This window comes from Furipterus horrens, unplaced genomic scaffold, assembly GCF_987537825.1.
Source record: "Furipterus horrens unplaced genomic scaffold, mFurHor1.1.pri manual_scaffold_2, whole genome shotgun sequence".
Classification (NCBI taxonomy): Eukaryota; Metazoa; Chordata; class Mammalia; order Chiroptera; family Furipteridae; genus Furipterus; species Furipterus horrens.
In genome coordinates, this window is record NW_028327172.1 from 123,507,777 (window position 1) to 123,516,688 (window position 8,912).

Here is an 8,912-nt window from a genome sequence, read left to right on the forward strand (position 1 = left end):
GAAAAGTTACCTAGGATCAAAAAAAAAAAAAAAAAGATATTAAAAAATGTTTTTATTGTTACTGTTACTGGTGGTTTTGTCCCTTAAAAGGTTATATGGGTCTTTAGTATTTCAGGAATCTCTGAGAATCATTTATGGAAAAGTAAATATGTTTTAACATTTTAGCAAAAGGGAAAAGACATAAAAGTCAGTTCCTGAGAGGACCATCCTTGTTTCTTCTCTGGCTCTAGCTGAAAACATGGTGGTTACTCTCAACTAAAAGATTTCTCAAAATGTCCAAGGAGCAGATACTCAAGTCCAAAGCTTATTAAAGTCTTCAACTGGAATGCATATCCAAATCAGAACATATTATAACTTGTAAACAAACCTATTTGAAAGAACTATCCATCTCAGCTTTTTGGCCACCAAATGTCAAACTTCAGGATGCATAAGAATAGCATGAAGCACATATTTAAAATGCATATTCCTGGCTTCAACCCAGAGATAGCAACCCAGGTGACTTTAATACAGATGGGTCCAGACCACAATTTGAAAAACTTTCTTTAGACTTAAAAAAAACAAAACTAAGAAATGATTGCTAAATACCATTCATTATATCTTGTTACAGAGCTTTTCAAGGAAGCATCCTTAAGTCTGCCTACCAGACCAAAACAAAAAGGAACTATTGCATGGCTTCCTGTGTCCCCTCTCTTTCATGAGGAAAGCAAAGCCTCCACCCTGACAGAATTCCTCTTAGGTCGCCTTGGCTCCAATTGGTCTACTGACCGACGATAGCTACAGGGGAGGCTGGGTAAGTTGGGAACGGGACCCTGTCTAAAAACAAGGTGGAATGAAGACTAGACAATCATAGTGCTACCTTGAAAGGGAAGGGGCAAACATATGCTGAATGTCTACTATACGGAAAGTTCTGGAACAAGTAGTTTCACATTTTTAAAAATTGTCATTTAACATAATACTCCCAACTCCATAGCTCTTTGCTTTTGCCACATTCCTGCTCATCTCTTTCAGAGTTGTCACAGAAGCCATCACTCCAGACCCTTTGTTAAAAGATTGCCTTTGAAAAGTTTCCATGTAATGTAATTTTAATCACTCAAAACAGAGTCCTCAAGTTTGTTTCTTAACTATATTATATTTTATTTTCTTTATTGAGGTTCTTTGTAATCTTCTGTTTATTTCTGGCAGTAAGAGAAATATTTTTATGAAAATGGATCATAGCACTTTTAATCCATTAAAGATATGAATAAAAGGAACCAAATTCCTTCCCTAATATTCCATAGATTAAAAATCATAAAAAAAATTGAGATATCACCACTATCACCACCGATGCAGCTATTTTGTAGTATATGGTGACTTCCCTGAGAGGTTTGGAGATTAAAATTTTCCTTTTGTTCTCAATTTTTTGGAGAAAAGTAAATGCAAAGAAAAAATGTTTAATACAACACAGAGATTAGAATTAAAATATGAAGTCAGGGAATGCCAAGGTGAATATTCTCATAAGAAACTTAGCTCATGTACCCTGATTACATGCATGATGATCTATCAGCAGTATTAGACTTTTGGTGTTTCTACTGATAAACCTGACGCTCCAGTCACCAGCCTTTGTGAAACTGTAATTTCCTGAACACCAGTTGTAAGGGTAGAAGTGAAAAAATTACTATTGGATTTATTGTTTCTTAAAATTCGTATTTATTTTTATTCTCTGCATTGTATTTACTTTAAAATATAATTATGTGTATTCATAAGTTTTTAGTTTCCTTAACCAGAAGAAATGTTGCTAGATCACCATGATGCTAAAAACCCTGATCTATTCAGTAAACAGTTCAGTCAACACAGCTCCAAAGCAAGTCAGAATGGGTGGCTGACGCAACTGAATTGTTGGGACATCCAATCTCACTCTCCTGATAGGAGGCAATTGAGCATGTACCATCCTGACCTTTGACTTCATGAGGTTAAATTCACCAAAGTGTCTGGATCTCTTCCCCTCTACCATCTCCCCCTACCCACTCCCACCCACCTGGAGAAGGAAACAGATGGGTGAGATACGTGGACTAAATATTGTGTATTGCTCTATTCCCCGATCCTGACCCCTCCTTATGGTTGTAACTCTGATGTGGAAACTCCAGGCTGAGGAAGTCACTGTCAATCCAGAACAGCGATTTTCAGCTGATGTGCCGTAGAATTTTTAAAACATGAAGTACCTACTATTTAGTCAGGGGCACTGACCTCTTTTCCCTTCGATTGTCAAAGAAATGACAACAGCCAACACAACAATAGCCATTCAGTGTGAAGGAATCAAAATTATACTTTGTATTTATTTTTTGGTCATATGGGCAAAAAATATATTTTTGGTGTGACGCAGAATTTAATAATAGTTTATGTGCACCATGAGATGAAAAGGTTGAATATTGCTGGTCTAGAGCAGGGGTCAGCACTTTTTTTTCCTATAAAGGGCCAGTTAGTAAATATTTTCAACTTTTCGGGTCACAGGTCTCTATCTCAATGACTGAACTCTGCTGTTGGAGCACAAAAGCAGCCACAGACAGTGTATAGTGAAATGTGTGTGGCTGTGTTCAATACAACTTATTTACAAAAATGGTCAGTGAGCCAGGTCATGGTTTGCCAACTCCTGGTCTAGAGAATTCTGCTTATCTGCTTTTCTTTTATTTTATCAAGGATATATTCTGTTTTATAGTTCAGTAACTCAACACTTTCTTTTTTTTCCACTGTGTAACCTGCTTCAGTGCCTGCAGCCCATGGGCAGAGGCCAGTAATGGTTCAAGGACACAGTTTGCTCTGGTGCAAGGCACTGTGAGAGGCCCAGGATGGGCCTGCCATAAACCCAAACCCATACATACTGTATATTTAGTATGCACTTTTGCCTAATTGTGTTTCATATCTTGCCACTACTGTTCTAGCATTGCTCCTTTAATCATAAAGCATCTAGCTCCTACCCTAGATTCCTTAGTTTTCCTTTACCTTTACCACAACCAAATCTCCCCAGCCATCATCAGGTGCTAAGTATACCCAGGTTAGGATACATGAGCTGTAATCCCTATATTAGTTATCATTGTATAACAAAGCACCCCAAAGCTCAGTGGTTTAAATCAACAACTACTTCCCTGGCTGATAAGTGCTGCCTTGCAAACCAAAAGGTTACTGGTTTGATTTCTGGTCATGGCACATGCCTAGTCAGCGTAAATACCTCTCTTTCTCCCTCCCTTCCCCTCTTTCTAAAAATAAATAAACTCTTCTTTTAAAAAGTAACTAGAAATTAAAATTAAATTTAAAAAATAAAGCAACTACTTATTTTTTTGTGAGTCTGGATCAGATGGTAAGTTAAGTCACACCTTGCTTTTCTCATAATGTCCTTGCCTATTCTTGGTATTTAATATTCCAAGTGAACTGATAAAATTATCTTATCCTTATTCCCCCCAAAACAACATGCATTGAGGTTCTAATTGCCTCAAACATTTATGAATTTTAGGAAGATTGACATTTGTATGGTATTACATCTTTTCCTCTAGGACCATGGTGTACTGTTCCAGTTTCTTTTTTAGACCTTGATTTATGTTCTTTCATAAAACTTTATTGTTGTATTAAGACAAACTCTGTTTCTTTTCTTCTTAATTTTGTTCCTTAGTATTTTACAGGTTGTGTGTCCATCATTACTGGGACGTAACTCGGAGGTTTCCGAAATTTCAGAAATTCCTTCTGATTTCAGCTAAAACCTGAAGCTAGCCTTTGTACACGGAGGGCAAAGAAAGACTAAAGAAAGAGGCAGGTCACTCCAGATTGGTTGGTGGCAGTTTAATAAGTAAGGGGACTTCCATACAAAGCTTGTCTTCGGTGCCAAAAGACAAGCAGATCTCCATACCCGCACCCCAGAATCTGAAAAGTTTATTTAGAGGCCTTAATGTGGTTCAGTCACATACACTGTCCAGATGGGCTTATCAACACAGTGCTCTCTCAAGGCTGCATCCTTGAAATGGCTCCTAGTGCAGGAACAGGGGATGGGGGTGCAGAGTGTACATTCTAAGGACAGGTGGGCTAGGGGTGGGTAGGTGAAGAACCTCTGATTGCCCAGGTCCAGCTCCCAGGTCAACTGGTGGTCACATCCTCTCGATAACCTCCTTTAATAGTCATTTTCATTTGTAGTCAATCATAATTAATACAGAGATTTTGGGGTTTGCACATTTATCTTATACCCAACCTCTTTATCAAAGTTAAATTTAATTTTCATCAGAGGGAAATGTGACTACAGAAGAATGGTTAGAGAAATGCAGTGTTGATGGCTTTAGGGATGGAAGAGGGGGCCAAGAACCAAGGAATGAGGGTGGGTTTTAAAACTGGGAAAGATAGACACACAATATTTCATGATCAATCACTGAACGTTCTTTGAAATTAATACTAGATAGCTACTATTTGGTAAGAGCCACACTATGAACACTAACCCTGCCTGGCCTCGCTTCAGAGTGCATGAGAAGACAACTGGGCCATATATACAATTCAAATAGAAAATCCCTAATATAATCACATATCCACTAAAATGGCTAGGTTCAGAACACTGAGAACTACAAATGCCGACAGAGATGTAGAGCAATAGGAACTGTCATTTATTGCTGATGGAAATGCAAAATGATACAGCCACTTTAGAACATAGTGGCAGTTTCTTACAAAATTAAACATACTCTTACTATATGATACAGCAATAGTGCTCTTTGGTAGTTATTCAAATAAATTGAAAATGTAGGTACACACAAAGTTAAATTTAATTTCTCTTCTAAAAAATTATACTCTTATTTCAATTCTCATTTAAAAATGTTTTCCTTCTCCTTTCTTAATATTCCTTACTATGCCAGTTATTGTTATAAGCATTAAACTCTTAGCACAGAGTCTAGCAAATAAAACAGTAAGCACTCAGTAAATGTTAGCTATTAAGATTTTGATTCTATTTATTCAAGATAAATTTAAATTTTATGCTATTCTTTGTTGATTATCCTCTGTTATGAGATTGTTTTTGACTCTATGAACAGGAAATAAAACCTGTGTGGAAAACTCTGGGAAACACAGAATTTTGTATTTCATATTCCTAATACCTTAATACCTGTTACATTCACAGAAGATACAAATAATTTGCTAGTGCATGAAGCATCATTTTTAGATAGTTCCAATTCTAAAATTAAATAAAGATGTTATGCTTTGATCAGCAATTTCAACAAACTGAACTTAGCTTTTATATAAAAAGTGTAATGCTTGAAAAATTAAGCTTTAACACAACTAATGACCACATTAATTAAAGTAGGTCTTCCTCATCAAACTTAATGTTGAGAATAAACTATTTCCAATCCCTATCTTCTACTTCTCATATATTAAGGTACATCTCCCAGTTGATTCCACTTTCCCAAAGTGCTATCATTCTTTCAGTGATTTTTCTTTTGCAGTTGAATTAACATATGCTTGCTTTAGGCAAATCAGTATATTTTTCTGTGTATTTTTTTTCTTTGCAAAAAATGTACTTGTTTTTTTAATCTAGGAAACACAGAAGTTGGGCACAAGGAAAAAGTGAGAAGAAAAAAATCATGGCTGAACAACTTGTGGCTGTATACTGTGCTTTGAATGCCTTTAGATTTGTAACTAACATTCTCTATTCAGTTACTTTGCTCAGTGGGCTAGAAAATGGTATTATGAAGCAGAGATTACAAGGCCTAGTCTCATAAATGTTGGTATCACTGTGTTTCTTGATTAATAGACTATATCCTTCAATAAAATAATAATAATAGTAACACTAGAGCAGTGCTATATATGAATTCCTGATTATAATATTCACTCCAGGTAAGGACATCAAGACCTCATGAAGCTGAAGGTCACACACAGCCAACAAGGAACTGGACGTTTGACTTCGGAGCCTGAATACTTAACCTCCAAACCACACTCTCCCTTAAGCTTGTGCCCCTGTGAAGCCTAAACATCTGGATAAGTAAACTTTTAATTTTCATTCAAAATTCTTTAGTGGCAGCCCATTGGAATTTTCCCACATCTCAAGTCAAATTCCTACATATGAATCTATATAGAATGTATGTGCCCCTAGCTGGCACAGAATAGCACAGCCACACAGTGAGGCTGAAAGTCATTTCGGGCAGGCGCAGGGCAGCCAGGCATGGATCCAGCTCTATCAGACATAACTCAGGATTCCCTTTGCATCACTCCAACTTGACTGTTTTTTCTTGGGGAACTGATTGTGCAGCAAGGTCCCAGCACTGTGTTTGCTTTTAACAGATGCTTAAGTTCTCTTGGGCAACTGGAGTAGCTAAACTGTTGGAGAGAACAAACACTTCTCAAGGATAAGCCAGAGCTGCTGGAGGGAAAACAGAGATGGGCTCATGTTCTAGTTCATTTCAGTGGAGATGGTTTCCTTTTCTTACCAAAGGCGTATCACGATGGGTGTTCAGTGCAGCGTAGATCGAGATCAGGGTCCATGTTTCCTATTTCAGTTCTTCAAATGTAGGCCCTAAATTCTGGTGTCATTTTTCTTGGGCATCTGGGGAAACAGGATGTCAGGATAAGGAGGCTTCAACCTTCACACACCTCTGCTCAATTATCAAAGACTGGGAGTTAGGTGCAGGATGATTTTTGCACACCTGATAAAATACAGTATATAATTACATACAGTACGAAACTGTGTGGAGTGGGGAATGGAATCCAGGATAAATATAAGCAAAGAGGATTGCAGGCCCTCTAGAAAATATATCCCACACATAAGAGTCCCAATAAGCAAATACTTACTTTGTAAGCCAACACACCCCTGGATACATATGTGCTAATAAAAATACACCATATGCAAGAACCATGACTTCTGAATTTTTCCTGATAAATTGAATGCCAACTTCCAACAGATAGACATAATTGCTACCCCCTTGGAAATTCAAATATGTGGTCTTGATTATCATAGTGGAATAGAGATTTGACAGCTTTAAAACACTATATTTCTGCCAAGATAATTGTACTTTTCCTCCTTCCTTCAAAAAAAAATTTTTTTTCCATTCACTTTTCCAGCTGATGGATAGATTAAAAGGGTACTGAGATTTCCAAGATCACTTGGCAGGACAGGTTTGGTGTAAGGGTTGAATGTTTTAAAGATTGGTTTGGGCTCATTTTTATGAACTGGGAAAAGGAAAAACAACTTCTCCGTAGATCAGATTTGCAGATTAAAGACACACATACCAACCCATGGGGCCAGTGGTAGTCATTGGGTGCTTGCATTTGCTTCCCCATCTCTCTCGAACACATAAATAAGGGCCAATGCCAAGGGCACAGGGGGCTAGAATCATGTTTTCATCATGTCCCTCTCTGGTGGGTTAAAGGCCAGGGGGCAAAGTGGGAACTAGACTCACAAAGGACAATTACATGATAGAACACAACGTTACATCTTAGACCACATTTCACCCAAATGCTGTTAATCTTGATCTCATTCATATACTTTGATAGTTTTGAAAGGACATTACATTTCTGAGTGCCAAGTTTGTTAAAAAAATTTATATTCTATAAACTTGTCATGCTGCTGACTGTAAAAATCATCTTGCAATTTAGCAGTAGTACATTTTCTGTGTGTGAAATACATTTTTTTCACATTCCACCTATAACGATCAGGGTAGTGGTAGCAAATAACAGCAACTCCAGATAATTTAGGTAACAAAAGAATTAGTGGGAAGGCTGTTGGGTATCTCACAGAATTGATCTAAAATGCAAGAAAATGCAGCTTAGAAAATGGTCAGGAATGAAAGGTGGTTGGTGGCAGAGAACTCAGCCAAGGTCACGACACTGGACTATTCCAGCCAGGACCCAACTGCCACAGGTGCCACCTCCACTGGACACTCACTGTCCCAGGATCTTGACTCTAACACTGCCACCACAAAACCATGATTTGTTCTGTCTCTACATCCCTGCATCACTTCCTACACAATTAGCAGGTGACACTTTCTGAATGGGTTGAGGTACCATCACAGTTTAGCTGTCTGTGGTTGGAGAAGGAGCATCTATGGTGCCCTCCAACCTTCGTATACTTATAGAAAGGAGCTGTTCCCTAAATAGAGAGCTAGATAATGTGGTGCCAAGAAAGTAACATCAACAATCACCTCTAACTTTTTTCATCAACATATCCATTCATATAACCTGCAAATCACCTGCTAATACTTATTCATTATCCACAGTGAATATATCTATCTATCCACTAGAAAATATCTACTCATCATCTCCATTTTCACCTATTTGTCAACTTTCTCACTAGTTGGTTCCCTCTATTATCCATTCCTACCTTATATATATATATATATTTTTTTTTTTGGTATTTTTCCTTTTATTTCTTTACCTAGTAATATCTTATTCCCTCCTGCTTTAATGACAATACACTATACCATGTATAATTTGCCATCTCTTTATAGTGCTGTATTTTTAAGGCGAAATCATGCATGATTATTTCATCATAGAACGTATGCTTGCAAATTAAAAGAGCTGGCATCTCAACCAAAATTGTATACCCAGCTCCTATATTAAGAATCTTCACTTAAATATTCAACTTGAGGATATTCTACAAGAGCAAACTTGGTATGTTACCCCCCTTCGCCAACAAATGGACTAATTGACACCCCCCTACCTCCCTCTATCATTCTCTCTTACTGGAACCACCGACTTAGGTGTTTAAGTATATTAGAGGAATATTTGGGATAATGGGTTAAGTTTTTGGATAGGCTAAGAATGTATTATTTTCCAACTTAAAAAGTCACCATAAAACAAAGTGTTAGACACTATTAGATTCCAGTAATAAAAGATACCTGTATTTTCCCTCCTCCATCAGAAACATCACAAAAAGTTTTGTAAACAAGACAATAAAAGTATCACATAAATAAGAAGTCAAA

The 8,912-nt window shown here is 37.3% G+C and overlaps 1 non-coding gene across 1 annotated transcript; it reads right to left on the bottom strand.

The window, feature by feature from the left end:
* Nucleotides 1–2,721: 2,721 nt before the first annotated feature.
* Nucleotides 2,722–2,851, bottom strand: LOC150019406 (small nucleolar RNA SNORA42/SNORA80 family). Its single transcript, XR_016509515.1, has one exon. It is a non-coding gene; the product is annotated as a small nucleolar RNA SNORA42/SNORA80 family (small nucleolar RNA).
* Nucleotides 2,852–8,912: the final 6,061 nt, after the last annotated feature.